Here is a 21,414-nt window from a genome sequence, read left to right on the forward strand (position 1 = left end):
CTATAAATAAAAGATTATTATTATCATTATTGTTACTAAAACAGTTAAGTACTGTTCAGAGAATTGCAAGTGAATGATTATGGATCAGAGTGGTATCTGATCTGACAAGTTTGACTAGTTGTAATTTCACACAATCATGCTCATACACACGGCTTAAAGATTTAAACTGACTACAGAAAAACGTTTCCTCTTCAGCACATGAATGTGACAACAGATTTCTACTATCAAACATACATCTTCCCACACAGTGGAGCTCAACCATTCAAATGAATAAAAATAATTTTTTTGAGTGGAGGGAGACTAAGTATGAGAGTTAATCCCATGATCCATGAGGTGCTTCCAAGCATGAAAGCAAGTGTTGTTCCAATGTTTGCCTGTTGATGTCCCACCTCCCAAACCGTACTGCAAATGACAGTCATACTGTGTGAAATTTGACTGGGGCTAAGCCCAGAAGAAGAAGAAAGAAAGGTGTTTGTCAGGATGGTTTAACAGTGACATTGTAAATTTGTGGGAGCGAAAAACTGTATTTGCTGGAAATTCAAAAAGGTGTGAAAAATGATGTGATAACCTGTATGTGTCATGTTGTGCTTATGAGTTAAGGAATCAGAGGAAAACAAACCGGTTGTGCTTGAAACAGACTGAAATTTATTTGGTGTCATGTTGCCTGTTATAGCCGCAGTCAGTCGGTTGTGGGAGAGAATTGAGACTTATTCACCAAATGAGCTCCAGATCATTTTTGAGACAAGCAAAAGAAAAGAAGGGAAAAGAAAATCCAAACAAAACACTCCCAGCACCTGCAGAACAGGCTCCACTCTGTTTCAGTCACAATTGAATGAGGTGAGACCAGGACATTTATGGGATGACTTCATGAAATTGAGGTTAACTGTTTAGACTGTATGCAAGTCAGAAGAGAGAGAAATACAGAGATAAAACTTAGAAAGACAATGAGGCAACTACACATAGACACTGATGTGCACAAATGATTTCTGAATTGTCTAATTTGTCTTCTCTGGAGTTAGAATTGCAGTGATTGGTTACTGGCAGCAGACTCTGACCTGAAAAGCTTTATCACTATCAAAACCTTAAAAGCACAATTATTATGTGTGGCCCATCTCCACCAATTAATCCTAATCCAGCCACAGCAGCACATATGGCATCAGGGTGTGATCTAGTAACTCACTTAGCTCTAGTAGCTCACCTACCAAGTTAGGGAGCTGAGAAATCTACCATAAATGCTCCAGTCCATGTGCTCACTGGGGCCTGGGTTCAAAGCAAGGGCTTAATCTAGTTCTCTAGCACAACAGGATCTGTATTAGTCCCAAAGGGGTCAGTGAGGTTAAGAGCCGCTAAGTAGTAGTGTTTAAATCCTTCCTAAGCTCAGCCACCACAATGCAGGCCCCCCCGCTCCCCTCTGGACTCATTTCACCTCAGGGTATGGTGTGGACAACTGGAAAGGCAAAGGGGAAGGTTACAGCGGACACACATGCTGTCGAGTATTTCCTCTGGGATTTGTTGTACCTGCTGAAAGGCATATTACATGCACCCACCAGTGAGTTTATGTTATTTGGTGTTGGTGCTTTGGGTTTGACTTAATTGTTTAGCCAAGCTTGTTTACTAGCTTCAGTTTCAAGGGTCATCTTGAGTTCCGCAGACTCCTGGGGCTTAAATACTGTATCACTGACTATTGTGCGTTTTCTATCTACAGTCTATTTGTCAATAATAATTGAAGGACTCCTAAAGGACACATCCTGTTGCCATTTGTCCAGGTCTTGTATATCTTTAAAAAGGAAGAGATTGTTGTCTTACTTCTACAGCAGCTAAGTTGCATCAAATTGCCAAGCCGATACCCATTAGACAAACATTACAGCAAATGCACAGCATCTCTTTTAAGACTCACAATAAGTGACAGTAATGCAAGGTAGTGCACAGAAATTAATCAGGAAATGTTTCATGGCCAGCACATGCTTTGTTATGCAAAATAAAAACTGGGTGTCTCATTGCACACCTGATGTTTGTCAAAATTGTGGACACATTTACTTGAGATGTAGAATTCATCAGACATTGGTGAAGCACAACAGGCACGATCACTGAGGTAAGGAGGATGGTGACCTAGTTACAGATCTACACCTTCAGGTCAGAGGGCAAGGCGTCACAGTGCATTAGTAGAATCACTTTAGAACGTGACATAGTGCCCCGTTAATACTATCACGGCTGCAGGAGATGAAATGAAGATGAGTTAATGGTAAAACTCTGTAAATACACAGTGCAAAAAAAAAAAAGACAAAAAAAGACAAAGGAAATGTTACCTTGATTACACTGACTAATGCTCAGACCAGCAGGGATTATTCTATGACTCTTTTGTGCACATTTTTAGAAAGCTAGCAGAGATCTTACAATAGCAATGTCGGCTACGGGATCGGTTGGTCCAGCAATCTGGTCCAGATCGACAACTTAACCCAAGTGTTGGGTGGATTTGGTACAGAAGTACACGATCTCTAAAGGACTGATCAAAACTTGATGATTTTTTTATTCTTTTGATTTGACAAATTTTTATCCCGCATTACCAAAAGGTCAAAATTTCCACTTGCGTAACAAAATGGCTCAGGATGCTTCTGAAACTGATTATCAAATCATTCCAGTACCCTAGACTTTCTGCTAAAATAGCATATTTACATGACAGTGAGTTTTGAATACCACATAAGCTGGTCGTTCAAATAGACTCTTCTCATAAATATCACAAACACGATCCCTCTTAAAAGCAGTTACTGCTGAGGGTAAATACAACTTAAGACAAATAAAAGTTTGACAAGTCTGACAAGCTGTGACAAGTAAGTGGTAACTATGTCATTTAAGTGGATGTAAAAGTGTCTCTCCAGCTTTGTATGTTCGACTTTCTGGTGTGTCGTGTGTATAACAGCCTTGTAGACTACATCCAAAATGTTTGGTCTCATTATGTCATTGTAATTTATGGACTGTTATTAAGCAGGGTTGATGAATAGGGCAGGTAAAATTATAACTTAAAGGTTATATATATATGAAATGTAAGATAAATGTTTGATAAAATGTCCATCGTCAGACAGGAGGACACTTGTTCATTCCAAAGAACTTTTCAGAACACTGGTCTAAATTGTATCCCCTATGGTGGTGATTGTTTACCCAGTGCAGATTTACCTTGGATGAACCAAAGTATTTGGCTGCGGGTAGATGTGGGCGAGAGAGAAAGAAAGAAAGAGGGAGAGAGAGAGAGAGAGAGAGAGAGAGAGAGAGAGAGAGAGAGAGAGAGAGAGAGAGAGGGAGAGAGAGAGAGAGAGAGAGAGAGAGAGAGAGAGAGAGCGAGAGAGAGAGAGAGAGAGAGCAGTGTGAGCGATCTGAGCAGGCTGAGCAGCAAGAGGTTGATTTATAATTAGAGTGAATGTCTGTTCAATACCCCTGCTGTTCTGGTGATGGCTCCATTGCATAGAGAGGCAGCTTTGCTGCTGTGAACTTAATTTGAATTCTGAAGCACCACACATCTTCCAGCATTTACGGATAGTCTTGCATGTCTGGGATAATGAAGACCTTGAACAAGATTTTCATTTTTGGATGCACCATATCATGTCTTGGCTGTGACAGTTACTTCTCGCCTTATCAAATCTCAAAAACAACTTGTCTGAAAGGATTTAAATGGATTATCAGATTTATAAAAAACAGACTAAGGTGCAAAAAAGCTAAAAGAAGCCAGAATTTCCAGTTGCACAGGCAACAATATCAGTGATCGAGTTAAAGATGTTAGTGCAGTTAGATGATAGTGTTTTGAGTAAATACTGAATACTGTTGTTATTATCTGTATAGTGACATGTGGTAAAAAATAAATAAATAAATAAATAAATAAATATACAATTACTGTGGTCAGACATGCTCTGCTATAAAAAAAAATGTCTGTCAGGTCACACCTGTTTACAATGACAGTGCCACCTTACTAATAGAATTGCCTTTATGGTACCTGGAGGACATTTTCACTGTACAGCAACAAGAACAAGGTAAAAGGACTTTGCCCTGCAACACTGCAACACTCTATTATATTTGAGTTGAACGTTGCAAATCAGAGTTAATCCTATTCCACTAGCACATCCTTTATTCCAGGTCATATAAACTTTATAGCATTTTAAAACACTTATCTGATTCATGAAATATTCTGTATCACAAGAATAAGCACAACTAAGACAATGAGGACCATGTGTGATTTATTTACATACTTTGACACACCTATTACTATGACTGTTTGATAACACATGGCCTATTAAAAGAAAGTTTTGGCACAGCAAAATTTAAATAATTTACATGCAAATTATAGAATGGAGCTCAGAAAAAACCTGAGAGGCAGAGATTTAAAGAGAAGTATGTGGTGCTGAATGTTATTCTGCAGTCTTACAAGAGGGATTGAAATACTGTGTTAAAAATAATTTGTATTATCTATCAGCAGTGTGTCTGTGCAAGTTCTCATTCATCCAGGGCATCATATCCTTAGGTCTGATTGAAGGCAACTGGACTTCTTGTTTGAAGCTTGAAGACGTTTCACCTCTCATCCGAGAAGCTTCTTCAGTTCTAGAGACTGGTTAGAGTGTCCAAACATTTAAATTCATCCTTATCCCACCTAGTGGGTGGTACCTCTGGGAGCAATTGAAACCACTTGGTGGAACGTTCAAACCTTGGGTGGCACCTGCTGGGCTGCCCCAAGTGGAATCATTAGTACCTGAGGGTACCTAGGTTGATCGTAGAAACTAAGCATCATGTGAGTCATTAGAGTCACATGAGCCCTGCATCTCAAGGAGAAAGGACACTCCTCTGAAGACAGTGATGTTCACATTTTGGACCGTGAATGTGTGCGTCCTATGTAAGCCCACACACCATTACCGGGGGCAGCTCAGGATAGGCCCCGTCAAAGTGTGGCAACTCTCCAGAAAATAAGCAATTTCTTCACATTCGCTCCCCAAATCGACACATCACAGCTGCTGCACCTAGACTACTTCTCTCTATGCTCTTCGCCACTTTCAGTGAGTGCTACAAACGCACAGCACTCCCTGATGCAGGTGCCTATGTCTGTACAAAATTTTAAGATACTTCAGTGTGGACCTAAGCGCTTTGAGACAATTTTGATTGTGGAAGGCGCTATATAAATAAAATTGAATTGAATTGAATTGAAATTGAACCGAAGTGTGGTGGACTGACCCATCTGCACTGCCATCTAAATATGCTAAAACCATACCATCATATACAAACATTACAATTAAACAAATAGACAACTCACACACCTGGAGACGCTGTGAGTAAGCAGGTATTTGCTTGCAGGATCATATCCAACAGCTGTCGAAGAATGTCTGAATTTTATTAGGAGTTTACTGCCAGTTGTTCTCATTACTTTGACATCAGCAAGCAAAACACCAATGATTACATGTTATGCTGCAAAGGGAATATTGTTTTGAATTCTCTTTGGACTCTTTACCACCCAAGAGGCTTTTTTGTCTGTTGCACGCAGCCTTTTTATGATCAAGTTCCAAGTGTAAACTGCCAGTCATACGTAAAATAGTCATAATAGCTTTCTGCGTGTTCGTGTTTGGGTTGGGGCAAGAATTTAACTTATAAACGCTGGAAGATATACATTCTCTGTTATTACGGATATGGGAGTTTATTGCCAAAGTTGCAGCAATTACAGTAAAGAATGTGTGTATCTTTGCTGTCTGAAAAGTTTTCTTCAAAGAGGTATATAAACATTTAATAACTACACACAACGCTAAAAAAGACAGTTGGTGATGAACAAACTTTCCATCCTTCTCATCATTAGCTGCCTCAAATTTGATTTAACTCTCCAGGATATTTGGTTCATAAAAGAAAATGGCACCCTTTTGCACCTAATAAAAAGGCACAAATTAACCCACATCCTCATATTTCAGAAGAAACTGCAAGTTATGGAGGGGCATCTAAATAGTTGTGCAACCCCAGCTTTCAGTTCAACTTTCACACTCAAACTTAAATTGTCAGTGTGTCACACCATGCAGAAGGTGGATGTATATAATTCTACAAACATAGTCATTACTGAGGTGTCAGTATGAACATCTTGCCTTCTCATTAATAATAATCAAAGCACAAGCCATTAACCTCTCTCATTCGAGCAACATTCATAAAGCACTATGCATTAACATTACACATCTTCAGATGTGTCACATATTGTCGATGTTTTATGAAGTATGCAGGCCTCCACATGATTACAGATTTAAACATTTTTGATAAGTGGCTGTAGGTAACTTTTAAATACGCTCTCTTTTAATGTTCTGTTTCATCTCAGACGGGAAATTGATGGAGGAGATATGTGAGGGGGCCAAGTACAGAACATGTGCAATATAAACCATATGGAGAGATCAGCAGGAGACATGAATGCAATAAAAGAGGAAATGTCAGAAAAACAGCTTGCATGTGGGAGGAGTGCATGCCAGATAATCATTAGTCAGTATGTTGGACATTTTCTCAATCACTACTAAATTCTGCTGCAGAATATGTTAACAAATAGGTTTTTAATTTCTAATAATTGGGGGGGAGGGGGTATCTTTTCAGTCTTTTTTCCTGTCAAATTAGGTTGTAAAATCGAAGCCTTAATTAGAAAGGTTCAAACTGACTGCTTTTGCGTTGTGACTATTGCAAGAATTAATTTGATTGTGGCCCTAACAAAAAACATCTCGGGGCAGTTTTATACAGTCTAATTTTCTTTACCACTGACTGTACCTATTTAACTTTATAACTTTAAATCAGTTGCCTGAATGGTTGAAGAGTATTAGTTTGAATTGTGTTTCTCAATGTGTTAAAGATGTATAATTGTTTACATATTACTAAACAACAGAGCACAGTACAACAAAATAAGAGCCTTCAATGCTCTCAGAGGATGTTCTTGGGTTTCATGATCACAGGAACTTGCCCATACAAGGACATGTACAGTAAAGATGGCTATTATAGCATATAATGATTCATATCCCATTCAGCCATAGGTTACTGTAGCATGTTCAAGGACAAACATCATTGTAAATAATCTAAATGTGTACCTTTCATGAGGTCTACCTCCATGTTTCTCCAAACAGTTCACTCTTTCAGGCTGTAAATCAACCATAAATAAAGCAGTGTTAAACCTTGCAGACAGTGAAGAGAGGTTTAGTTACCAATGAGATAAACATTAGAATGGGCAAGACATGATCTAAACCACTGTGAATGCACTATGAGGGTTTCTGTCTCCTGAGATTTTGGCCCTACAGTGTGTAGAGGACTCAATATGCTGAAAAAAACACAATCCATCCTGTCTGCCAAACGTTCTTGTCCAGTGTGAGAGGTCAGAGGCAGGGTGTGTTGAGGCCAGCAGAGCTCTCTTAGTTCAACAGTGTAAGGTGTTTTAATGAAATTAATTACCAGCTGTTTTGAGAGGGGTTTATCAGAGAAAAGCCTCTTTGTCAATTGTCTTCACATAATTCATTAATTGTGTAAAGGGCTGTATGTATTTTCATTAGTGATTAATCAGCAGACTATTTTCTCAATGAATCGTTTTGTCAAAAAAAAATATCAGGTGATAGTGATACATGCTAGAGTGCGAGTGCCAGCTCTAATCATGTAGTGTATATATATACACGTATATGTCTTTACTCAACAGAGCTAATTTGAGAAACGGTCAAGTGCTGAACTGAAGTGACTTATTCCAGCATCTTATCCAGGCCTTGGAAAAATCTGAAAAGGCCCATTTTTGAGACATGCTCTTTAACTGCTATGAGCAAGATGTACAGTAAACTTGTAGCTGCTGTGGTCTCCTTTTGACAATGGATGAACTAACTAGCCTGAAGTTGATTAGCAGGATTACTGCTGTTTTATGTGCTGAGTTACCCTCCACATCACCTCAAGCAGCCCCCCCCCATTGTTCTATTTTTGTTGCGGTTTAGTGTCACATTCTATTGAGTGACTTATTTCTTACAGAAAAAAATGAAAAGTAACATTCAAGTTGCTTGTAAACACCATACAGAGACGTCTAGAAATATGTTTCTAATTTGTCGTGTTCTCATTTGAATGCTGGATGTCCCAGTTGCTGCCACAGTGCATGAACCCAAAGCAAAATGTAAAACAAATGTTCATGGAGGATTTAGCTCTGCTAAGCTTTTTTTAACGTCTTGTTTTGAAGAGGTCATCACATAGTACATTTCATGCAGCTCTGTTGAGGATTAGTTCATTAAGTCACTGTAATAAAACTGAAAAACCAGATGGGTAAAAACACATCTCAGTGTCTTTTAATTTAATGATATTTCTATTTTATACTGTATCTAAGCTTAATTGTCTACAAATAACTAATCTTTTTAGATTTGTAATGAAAGACTGTTGTAATGGCTATTCATTTTATTGCAGGCTTATAATGAGGAGAACCTCATCAGTCCTGCACCAACAACACTCATAGTCTGACCACATTCACATGTTGTGTAATGTCCCACTATTTAACAGTGATGTTGAAACAGTGGAAAAGCATTGTGGAGCACAATGAAGAAAATGACACCAGTAACATATGGAAACACACATGAAATGAGACTTATGCTCATGAATCTATTGCCCCTTTGCATGCCGAGAGCACCTGGGGCACCTGCGATCACATGATCAGCGGCCTATCATATGAATACTGATCATAATTTCAACGTTATTCTCATTTTGCCTTTGTTTTGCACTGTTTTTCAACATATCTTAATCCAAGATTAACAAATCAATTCCCAAACTGTCATCAAAGAACCAAATTAGGTGGATGAGAGTAAATAGGATTATTTTATCCTAATAACATCATGCCAGTCTGAATTAGTTAAGTCACGGCCCTTATGTCTTTCAGGAAAAGAACATGAAGCTGTAATATCTCCAAATGTTCTATTTCCTGAAAAAGCCTTTAATACACTACATGATTTCCCCAAGGAAATTGTTTAGCCAATGTGATAAGCCACCCAGATCCTGACACATCTCATCTAGTTATCTGCCTCCAGTCACGCTCATTCAATATGTGGCATTTTCTGTGTGAAAGAGCGCATCTCCTGGACGGCTTCCCTGAAGATTGTCTTATTGTATAAAAGTGTATTCATTTTAGTTGAAAGTTTGTCCTCTTTCACATACAGACAGGTGACAAATTAAGGGAAAAAGCTGAAAAAAGGAGTGGAGAAAGAGGATGGCAATGTCCCCATCCATAGGGCAGGAGCAGTCACTGAATGATTTGATGAGTATGAAAATGGTGTGAGTCAGATGCTATCGCCTTTGGAGTCACCAGATCTGAACCCAACTGAACACCTATGGGAGATTTTGGACCAGTGTGTTAGACAGAGCTCTCCACCAACATCCAAGCACCAAATGTGGGAATATATTTTGGAAGAATGGTGTTCATCCTTCTAGAGGTGTCCAGAGACTTGAAGAATCAATGCCAAGGCACACTGAAGTCCATCTGTAGATATCTTCAGACACTAATTTGGTAATACATCACCACTCAGAGCAAAACTTGATAGCTGTATAGCCTATAAAGCTCAGTATACTTTTGATATTACCCGGTACTGATTTACATTTTTTACATTTTATTTATATTGCAATAATTATCTGTACAGCTGCTCCATACATGTGCAATACTTTCTCTCAGGGACTATATTCCAATATTTATATTTATTTATTATATTTATTTATAAATATGGGCATCTGTCTAGACAGAGTGCATTTTGGTGTAAATAGAGTGTATTTGTTATTTTTGTATTTTTCATTTTTCATTTACATTTTTCATGTATTTATGACATCCTCAACCTCCACTATCAGGTACATGCAGTTTTGGTGACAAAGACTTACTTTGTAAATACTTTGTATTTTATTTTATTTTATTTTATTTTATCCTTATTTTACGGTAATTTATTTTTTGTATTTTTTTTTTTTTTGTTGTTTTTCTTTCTCTTCCTCTTCTAAGCCGGTGCAACGAAATCTCGTTTTTATACGTACTTGAGACGTAAAGAGAATGACAGTGTTCTCTGAGCTCTGAACTGATATTAGTTCAGTCTGGCACCTCACACAGAACCACAGACTGAGTTTCCCATGAGGCCAGTATTACAGGAAGTGAGCAAGACAACAGTCACAACAGCTACGCTTTTTTTTTTTTTTTTTTTTAAACTTTATTTAATAATACCCTCTTTCAGATAGCCAGGATTTTAGAGGAAGGAAGTCAACAGCATCACACTTGAGGGGGCGGGCCCAAAGTGCGCAAAAAACAATTCGGGTCACAACAGTCGAAACACGATTGAAATGTACTCAATAATCGGCAGCATGAGAGCCTAATAATGTGTGCCAACCAACAACCAACAGAAAAACAAGCACAGCCACCACAAGAAATTAGCAGTTAACACCAGATAGGCAGACAGATAAACATACATCAACTCACAACGGGTATGTTAGCATTAGCAGCTAATGTTAGCTTGTCAGAGCGAAGCAGCAGTAGTAGCAGATCAGCGGACGGCGCAGAGGAGGCCTCCGCGGTTTCAGGCTACCCACAGCCGGCCAGGACAACTCAACTCCCGCAGGAGGAAGTGGTTTGAAGTGGTTCGAGAGCTAATGTGAGGAGCTACCGACGATCGGATCAAGGACAGCGGAAGAATATTTTGGCGACAAAAGCGACCTACAGGTGAGCTCCATTATAAACTAAGTTATAAACTGCGGACCAGCAGCAGTTTAAATATCCCGCCATTTCGAGAAGTGGGTGTTGGATGTATACACAGGTATCATAGGTTTACTGGGTACAGCAAGCTAAAACTCAGCCCTGCTATAAATCCTGCCTCCATGGAGGTTATAGTGTTCAGTTTTTGTTTAAATTGTCTCAGACAGGTGTTGATTCCACTGTGTGACATTTTGGAGGCTTTTGTTTGTGGTGATGTAGAGCTGCTTTGCATTATAGACATTTCTGTTATTTAACCTATACTCTCATTCAAAATAAACGGGGTGGACAGAACAACTGGTGAATAGAAGCACCTGTCAAAAAATATTATAACATTATAACAAGTGCTAAAAAGTACATTTACTCAGGTACTTCACCTAATTACAGTCCTGAGGTACTTCACTCATTCTATTTTATGACTCTACATTTCTACTTCAGTGCATTTCAGCAGGAATTATTGGACTTTTTACTTCACTACATTTATCTGATAAATTACTTCTTTGCAGATTCAAATCTGCATAATACAAAACACATTAAACAAATAAAGTATGAGACTGAATTAATTTTAGCAAGGTCTACCTAATAAATTGGCTGCTGCAAGTACAGTGTGACATGGTTGAGTGTAGCAGCCCAGCAGTTATATACTCGCACTGTTTATTGGTTACTGTGTTAAGATATCAACTGTATGAAATGATCTTGTGCTGGTCCTCATACTCCTGATATGTAAGACACAGGCTAATCAAAAACAGATCTCTGTCTACATACAGTAGGTCTCTCTCTCACAGCAGACATTTTAACATGTCACAGCAGTAAAGCACGGGTGTAAATAATAAAATTCAGAATGGCTGACTTCCATTTAGCTGCTTCAGTTTCAAAGTCCTGGTATTGTGCATGCTGGCTCACTGTCATACTGTCATGACAGTATTTCAAATCTAAACTCAAAACTCATCTGTTCAGATTAGCTTACTCCCTCTGACCACAACTGCATTGTCTATTGTCTATCTTAAACTGTATTGTCTCTTTTTGTTTTATTGTTTTATTGTGTATGTTTTTTATAATGTAAGGTGACCTTGAGTGTCAAGAAAGGCGCCTATAAATAAAATGTATTATTATTATTATTATTATTATTATGACTTACTGCTCTGAAAAGTCAAAATATCTGCTGTGAAAAAGGCCTATTACAGTGCTGACTGTTTTCATTGCCAAGTCTGTGCTAAATATGCCCTGTATGTTGGTTTCAGAGGTGGTTTTAGCTTGTTCCGGAGTTTGTTCCGACGGATGCGGAATTCTTGAGGCTGATGTGTACTAATATTTGAAATTTTCCTTTTTTATGATGACAGTATTACATTAATACTTTTTTGTCCTTGTGGTTCTCTTACATTTGTCCAAAGTTGTGATTACTGTTGAAAAATAAACTTGTCATTGTTCTCTGTTGGACAAACTGTGTCAATGAGTCCCTGTTTCCAAATGACCTCAAATTTGTTCAGTTGTCCTCACCAAGTACTTATGGACCTTCAGTCACATACCTGGGGGGCTGTAAATGAAGGGAGCTGGGGATTTACCATCTTTGTCTTTGTTCAAAGATGAACCCTGGTGTCATATGCGGATGGCCCCTTGATCTTTCCCTGCACCATCCCCTTACTCATCGTCAGTGACCTTTTTCCCCTTCTCAGGTCACGCAGTTTCTTGTTCAAGGTCCTTGCCCTTTTCTTGATGCACTAATCCTTATGGTTATTGCATTTGATGTCAGACACCAACCCAGTCTCCCTCTCTGGGAGGGTCTTGTCTTTAGGATGTGCCAGCAGAGACCTTATGTGTTAAATTAAAAAAAAAAAAAAATTGTGGGCACTTTGTGACTTGAAGACAATTGCCAGATGGTCAGACGGATATCTGTTCTGGTTGGATAGTCCTTTCCGGTCTGACTGAGTGATCAAATGACTCATTTGGACACCTGCATGACCCAGTGACAGAAACTGATTTTTTTTTATGCCAGACAGCTCAGTCAATACAGACTCCTCTAAAACCAACTGGGTTATAACTAGACATTTGTGGTAGATGTTTGAGAATGTACAATTTAATTGCCTTGTTGTTGGCAAGTCAAAGAAAAAACTAAAAACTTTATCCACTCTTTAGCTTGCTCCCTTGTTGGCATCATTGTTTATCAATGGTGGACTATGTTTTGGCTTTATTTTTGAACCATCATTCCTCTTTTGATAACAGGGTATTATGTCAACTGTAAGCGCTTGCCCGCTGTGTAACTGACATATTTCTGAATGTAGTCTAACTTTAATCTTGTGTCTTTCCATGTTAGCACACTGTTCCTGTTTTGCATTGTAATTGAAAGACTACTTATGAGACAGTCCTTCCAGTTGACCATCACAAGTAAGGTCTCAGTGTAATAGTGAATGGATCCATACTAAACTGCACTAGAAAGAAGTGCAACTTTGAACAGGATACAGTATACTAATTGCATTCACTTTGCACTAAAATGATTTATGTGCATGGGCAAAAGTAATTTGAAAACAGCCGTATAATAACATCATCTGAAGTAGGGAGAATCCCCCATGTGAAAGGCAATATCACTCACAAGACAAGCGAGGATTAAAATCAGCCGCAAACAAAATACACAAAACCATGTCATCCTGCAGGGAAAAAAATCGCCTGTGTTTATCAGTTGTTTTCAAACCTCTACATACCTGATTGAAGATAATGAAATAAAGCACATCACTTGACAATGAGGAATGAGCTCTTCTCCATTCCCAGAAAGTGAGAGAGAGACGCCGAGCCAAGAGAGTCTCTGAAACAGCTGATTAGATTACCCTGTTGGGGCTGTGGTGAGGCTTTAGGCTGCGGCTGCCACCCCGCCACTCACCTCAGTTGCCCTCTTCCTTCATCTCTCATCTTCTTTCTGTCCCAGGCTGTCCCTGCAGAGTAACACCTCCCCCTGTAGGATCAAGGCGGGACTTCAACCTAGAAACCTCAAACGTTCGGCTGCATGAGGGCTTCTGAGGTGAGTGAACCGGCACGACACAGGTTTTCATTGGATTATTTGTTTAACCATCAAGATTTCAGCAGTGAGTTAAAGACTGCTCATGAGATCAGTGGTGCATGTTTTACATCTCCCTTGTTACAGTGTCTCTTGGTATATTTGTAACATTTAAAAGACAAAATTTTTATCAGCATTTGCATATTTTAGATTGTCTGAAAGGAGAGAAAGTTTTTCAGGATCTTGGATTTGTGAGCTGAGAGGGAAAATTGAGGGGAAGCATGTTTAAATAGTGTATAAGCATGCCAGTGTCAGTTATTCATGTCTAATTTTTGAAGGCAGGTTAACATATTTGAGTTGCTGCCTTGAGGCAAATGCCACATTTTTAATGACAAGCTGGGAAAGGAAATTGTAATTCCTTTGAGAAACTAAAGTGTCCTGCACCACACAGCTTAAATGTGCGTCAGCCAACGTTAACATTAACGTTGCAAATTCAGCATGAAACATCATTTCTTTTGGAGTTGTCTCCAGCGGTGGTATTACACCCAGTCTTGTAGTACTACGTTGCATATAGCACCTTTAATGATCCCTAAAGAGTGAATGATAGGAAGTGTGTGTGTACAGACTGTCTGGTATCAGACGGTACATAAAAGTCAGGCTCACAAACATTTTCAGGTTTCGTTCGAGTCACTGCCGATCAACATCAAGATGTCAAAAGGTCTTCCAGAAAGACTCGTGTACTACTTAAATATATCATTACACATTCAAGAAATGTCAGTGGAGCAGAGTCCTCAGATGTTATACTAGTTTATTCATTACTCAACCATAAAGACATTTAGAGGTAGCTTATAAATAAGTCTTTATGACAACATCAGTTTCTCTTTCACTCCCCTACATCATGTGTTTTTCAGTCCAGAATCTGAAGGAATATGAGGCATGTAAACATCACTGGCTCTCGCAAAAATACAGAGTTAGGCAATATCTCAGACAGAGTGCATTGTGAAAAGCTGCAATTTGCCTACACAAGGGAAGCGTTGAATGCTCCAAAGATCTATGTGAACTCAAAGCCATCCTCCTTCATAACATGTAATTGTTCTGATGCTTGTTTTAAAGCTTTGCTGGCCCTGTCATGCATTTAGTTGATGGTCTACAGACCTTTAAATTAAAGAGCACAACAGGAACAACATAGCTTCTGCGTCAATTTACATTTGTAAACTTAGGATGAGATTCTAAGTATAAGTGATTGGAATAAGAGCCAGCTTTTGGCTCGTCATGGTAGGACAGCACATTTTACTGGACAGAGTTGTCCCTGAAATACCTCCTCCTTTCTGCTTTTTCCTTTGAAATAAAGTCTCTCACCCTATCTTAGGAGAGAGCCTGTGTGAAATGGACTAAGAATAAGAGCTTTAATGAGAATGCTCACAAATTAATTGGAGTCAACAAGCTTAAAACCTGTGAAATCTTTATTTATACAGCTCATTTTTAAAACCGTGAACAGCAATTCATGAACTCTGCACACTGGTTGATATTACTAGGATCTCTGTAAAATAATGGTTAATTCACATGAACCTAGCTTTTCTCCACTACTATTCCCTTTTACGTTATACACCAGTGTCTGTAAACGTAGACATTTCGATTAATTGATAAGTGGATCATCAGAAAATCAATCGACAACAAGCTCATCAAACTTAGGGAATTTGCTTCTTTTCCTTGTCTTATCATGATTGTTAGTTCAGTGTCTATGGGTGTTGGACTGTTGGATGCACGTAGACTGACTTTTGAAGATGTCGATCATGAGAATAATCATTAGCTGCCCTTGTAGTAAAACATAAACCTTATAGTAAATCCGTCGGAGCACTCAGTGCTGTCACCCAGAGTGCAGCTGTAGATTACCATATAAGGAAGGTTAGATACAGTAACTTACTCCAAATACACTTTGTTTGCTCATTTACCATGTTGGGAAGGTTGAAACTGTCATTTTGCAGCAGGCCCAAGGTTTTATCTCATCTAGGAAAGACTGTGATATTCACACATTAGTGAGGGGATGTAGCATTTCGTCTATGAGCTGGCCGTGGCTGTCACTGGCAGCCTGTGATGTTCCAGATGGTGGTAGGTTTCCCTTCCAGCAGTCTGTCGGTTTTGGCTCTCAGCCACGTGTGAGTCAGGTAGGGCAGGTGAGGACAGCTTGGCAACAACACACTGTGATACACAAGCCCAGGAGATGCTGTGGGATTTGAAAGAGCAGGCTGGTCTCTGACCTGGATCAGTAAGAATTAATTTCGGTATTGCCTTTGTTTCATCCACACGTTACACATACAACAGAGTCAGTTTGTGTAATGTTGCATTCCTCGAAGATGTAAGGTTGTATTCCAGCAGTTCTTTTTTTGTTTCTCCATGTCGTTGTGTTGTTCTTAGCTTATTTGAATGTACAAAATTACAATACATTCTACATTCTATACAATACACTTTTCAGCTCACATTACCTTACTGTAGGTTCTGTGTCATAAAACTGGCTTCTTCAGTTTTTGTCGGCAGTGATACTCCAACATTTTAGACCTTTACCCGCTGGTAAAATGAACACCCTGGCACCAGCATTCATGCTGGCAGATAAACAAGTATAGCACTCATCAGATAATAGATCATGGTGGGTTATGTTATCAATATAAATGTCAAAACAGACATCACAGTAGTGGCCTCGAGGAGCCATTTTCCTACAGTCGTGTCCTGAACAGAAACACCTGAACAGAGCGACACCCTGGCTACAGGTTCACTTTGGGTCATGGTTATTATGTGTAAAGTTAGAGAGGGAGAAATTGCTTTGATCATCTTTCATTATTGTGGAAGTCAGAGCACATTAAAGCGTTCTACTCAGAGCAGATTGGCAGCTGTACTACGACGTCTGAATGTCTAACGGTGCTGAAGAGCATCAAGGAAACGCATAATATTTTAAATGAAAATGTTAAGTGTCACACTAGAGTTTATGTTGACATACATACAGTAAATATATATATGAATAACTTTTTAAATCTCTACATTTAAGCTCTCAACGTTTATATCTGGAAATAATTTTACTGTTTTAGATTATTGTTTGATTGTTATCTCCAGTCAGCGTTTTAGTGTTGTAACATGTATTTTTATACATACAGACTATACATATGTGCATACATACTGTTTCTGTTCTCAGCCTTATTCAGACTTATTCCAGTATCATGACCTGCTTAGGTATTTTTTTTTATTTGCAGTTTTGCATTCAACTTTTTATGCAGCTGTCTAGACCACATGGCCATAATATAAATATAATTGCTCTTGTGTATAATATGCATTCATCATTCGACTATATTCATGTATCAGGGATATTCATGTGATCACAGGCTTACAATGGACTGTTCATAGTTTAAACTCACTGAGAAGTGAGTACATGAAGTGCTCCTCAGGCCTGCATTCAGACTGAATGAACAGTGGAGCTGAAAAAAGAAACTTTCTAGTGTGGAGATACATGTGATCACATTAACTCTTTGAACATACAGCACAGAATGATGGAAAACCTAAGAGCATGACAAGGGGATGAAAGTAGCTACAACACAGAACAACTTTCACTGCAATTCTTGACCATGGAATTGACATTACCACATTTAAGAGTTATGTAAATAAATGTGGGTTGAACGTAGAACTCTAAAATTAATCTGTCAGCAAACACCATAATAAGGCCAAGACAATACAATACATTAGTCCATCTCAATACTTTTCAACTTTGCCAGTCTGTCTGTAGCACTCAGCCTCAAGTCCACTCTCTCCTACTGAAATAAATCTGTAAATCTCCAGGAAAGGGTTGCGTATCAATACTTTTAAATATCTTTTTTTTTTTTTTAAAGACTTAGTAATTTCCTGAAATTGCTTTGCACTGTCACATTTATCAGACTCAGGATAAAATATTGCAGTTGTTGGGGACTTTGTTTTGACTGTGAATAAATGCACATTTGGTGCACTTGACTTGGTGGTAATACTTGTTAGCTGAATCAGTTCATTGTTGGTTTCTGTCTTTTCATGGGGTTTGTTGACAAGAAAAATACAGTACATTACTCATTATCCTTTGACAATAAATGGAGGTCATTGCAATGTGGTTAAAATGGCACAATGCAACCTTTTTTTCCCTACACTTACAGTTATGAGCCTGGCCGCAGCATTTTGGACAATTTGCAGAAAAACCGAAGGCTCTTTGCTTTATTCCAGAATAGAAAAGGTTTCTGTGGTCTGGACAAATGAAAGATAAAGGCAAGAAGAGTTTTTCACCAACACAGGAAGAAATTGGCCAATTTTTAGAGTTATTTCTTAGCTGTAGACACAGGCTGGTATTTTTGCTGTAGTTAGGGATGATCAATATTTTTTTTAACTTTGGATTTTTTTGTCTTGTATTTTGATTATTATGTGTGACTGTGGGATGATTTGAGCTGTCTTTAATATCCACTCATCAGACCAAAATAATCTGATCAGAGACAGTTTATGCATCAATTAGGGAAAAAGATAATCTGTAGGTGAATGATGCAGACATTTACAGTTCTGTATTCAGAAAAAAAGTAGTCTATAAATAGACTATAAATTCATCAGGTATCAGTTCAGATACCTTCAAAGTCTCATCTGCTGTTTACCTCACTCACCTTTTTAAATAGAGTAAAAGAGAAGTGTTTACAACCCTGGGACTTCAGACCAACTGTGTATTCCAGGGTTACTTCTATCAGCAGTGTAAGCTCAGGACAAAGCAACAAAGCCCCTGAAATGTCTTGGGGAAACAACAAATGTCTGGTTTCCCTGAAATCATCTCCTTCTGAAAACAAACACACTTGTTTACAATTGGCCTTCCGCTCACCAGTCCTTTGTGACTCACGGCTTCACCTTCACCTTGTGTAACATCAAGATTTAATACTCTCTCTGCACCAGGAGATAAGCTACTACGGCCAACTGTTACAGGAATACAAGGCCAGCGACATTAAAACAAACACTCTCTCATTACTGAAACAGGAAGTAATCCATAAAGCACGTGTTTTAACAAAAAAAAAAGGTTGATCCTTTTTTTCTCCACTTCTAAGAAAAATCTAATCCTGCGTCTCTCTCTACGAAGGAGCTTTGCACTCTTATATCACTTACTCAAATGTAATCGGCTCAGTGCAGAAGAATAATAAAGTTGCTATTAACCATTTGGAACTCCATTGAGTTGATTGAATACATAGAACAGCTCCCTTCCTATCCTCTCATTCATTTAAATATTAAATAACAATATTAAATAAAATAATACTATTTGATAAAATTTTAAAATATGTATTAAAGGCAGTTGTTTGGAATTGATTAACCTTCCGATGGATTTCTTGATTAACTGATTTATTATTTTGCGTGTAAAAATATAATAAAATAGTGAAAAAGTCTTCAGATATTCAGAATCAGTATTCAGATGTTCACACATGACAGAGAAAAGCAGCAAATTGTAATTACTGTGAAGATGATGTCACAGAAAGTTTGGCATTTTTGCTCAAAAAATGACTGAAACAATGAAATGATTATCAACATTTTTGTCAGCTGCTTATGTGACAAATCATTTCAGTTCTGCATCAGTGTTTGTTATGGATGAACAAAAGAAACCCTAATAAATCTTCTCAAGAACAAAACAAGCAGTATTTTATTCTATTGTATATCACAGTCATATGTCAAAGGGTGAGTCAGTTGGAACAGATGGAAAAACTTGGTTTGAGGAACAGATGATAACATCGAGCCTCATGTGGTAAAGTGGTTATTGTTGATGGTACAAATGTGTCCATTTGGTTATAAAATGTTCCTTTGTCAGTTGAGCAGTTCCAGTCAATAATAAAACCTGGTGACACATCACAGTTTTCTCTCTGTAGTTTCTAAAATTAGGAAAGAAACGTTCACTGGCAAACACTGATGGCAAACATCTGCCCTAAACCACAGAAAAAGCATGCTGTATTGGACCTGTTAAAATAATTTCACAGTAGCTTCACGTTGCTGTCACAGAAGAATCCGTCATGTCAGGGTGCTGTTGGAAAACCAGTGAGACAGGCATTTTTGCTGCAGTGTATGTGAAGGATTGATTATTGTGTAAATTTTATCTTTGGTTGAGATATGGATGATATTTGTGTTGCCATTTGCTGGATTCCAGATCATTTTTAAATGTATTCATAGATCAGATACTTGAGATGGCCTGCAGGTTGAATACTGCATCCAGTTCTGCATTAACAAGTGGAGTTGCAGGTGTTACTCTCTGCATTTTATGAAAGGCAAGTGTAGTAAATATCCATTTTCAACTATCTGGCTCCCCCTTGTGTTCAAAACAACCCAATGCCAAAGCTGCTATTTGCCAGTAACATCGCCGGTGTATCACAACTAATTAAGAGGATCAGAATCAGAAAGATTTTGATAGATGCCAGATAGATAAGTTACATCTCAATACTCATTACTAACGGTTGTGTTTAATTGAAATTGGCTTTACCTCTTCATTTTGGGAGGCTCACAAACCCACTGGCTTTAAGTGTAAAAATAATAGTATTTGCAAAATTATCATTTTTTTTCCTTTAGCTGTTTGCTTTATATTCTTAACTTACTAAAATACAAATGTAGAAAAGTATTAGAGTTTGTAATGGTGATCCTTTGGCACAAACTATGTTTGTGCTTTTGATAGACTACACAAAATTTGGAAATAATAATAAGGAAAAGTAGTGTTATTAGACCAAATAAAGTATTTTATTATGTTTTATATTCTATATGGGCTATGCATAAACAATCATATCTATGTTTTTTTGCCAAAAAGTTATTGATAGACAAATAATGTATAGTGTGGTCGCTTCTCAGCTAAGGAAGAGTGGACAGCGCATACACCTCCACGCTCTTAGCCCACACGAATATTCAGTAACCGTCTGTATACATTTCAAATAGTCTACATTCTATATCTCACACTGTCGCACTCTTCTCCCCTCTTTTTTTTTTTAATCCCTTCGCCTCTACACTGATCTCATACATGGCCTCTCTGGAATCCGTCGAAAATCCGTCACATCCATGGAGAACTTTAATCCCTGCGTCTGTACGTTTTGTGAGCTGTTAAAGAGAACATATGGTCTCAGGAGCCTAAACGCTAGTAATACCAGCCTGTTTATCCTTGTCACAGCAAATTAACTTGTTTGTATATCTTATGTTCCATTTAACATGTGTGCCCTTTCAGTTAATTAAAGCCAAAATGGATGCATGGTTGAAAATATATATTCAAATAATCTCTTTATTCTATATAGTTGTACACCACTAAAGACAATGATAGGAGCACACAACAGGCTTGAACATTTGTCAGTTACTTAGAGGAGGAAGGAAACTTTGCAGATTTTAATAAGAAAAATAAGAACAATTTCTAAAATTTTGTGTCACAGCCTAAACAGGATAAAATAAGACGGTATGTGCCAGATTGACTTCTTTCACTTGCTATTGATGTTTTATTCTGTACAGAGGGACAATTTGTACAAAATTAATCTAGATATATAACACTACATGAAACAAGGTAAATCATATATACAATATTAAATGAATCATATAGTACAGGTCACATACAAAAGGACACTTTAAGTTATCATGTTTTGGAAATAATATGTTAAAATTAAAATATCTGCAAAGATCCTGCAGAAAGAGAACAAGCCACCAAATCATTTTTAAATCATCTCTTGTTATC

Source organism: Toxotes jaculatrix, chromosome 17, assembly GCF_017976425.1.
Source record: "Toxotes jaculatrix isolate fToxJac2 chromosome 17, fToxJac2.pri, whole genome shotgun sequence".
NCBI classification, from domain to species: domain Eukaryota; kingdom Metazoa; phylum Chordata; class Actinopteri; family Toxotidae; genus Toxotes; species Toxotes jaculatrix.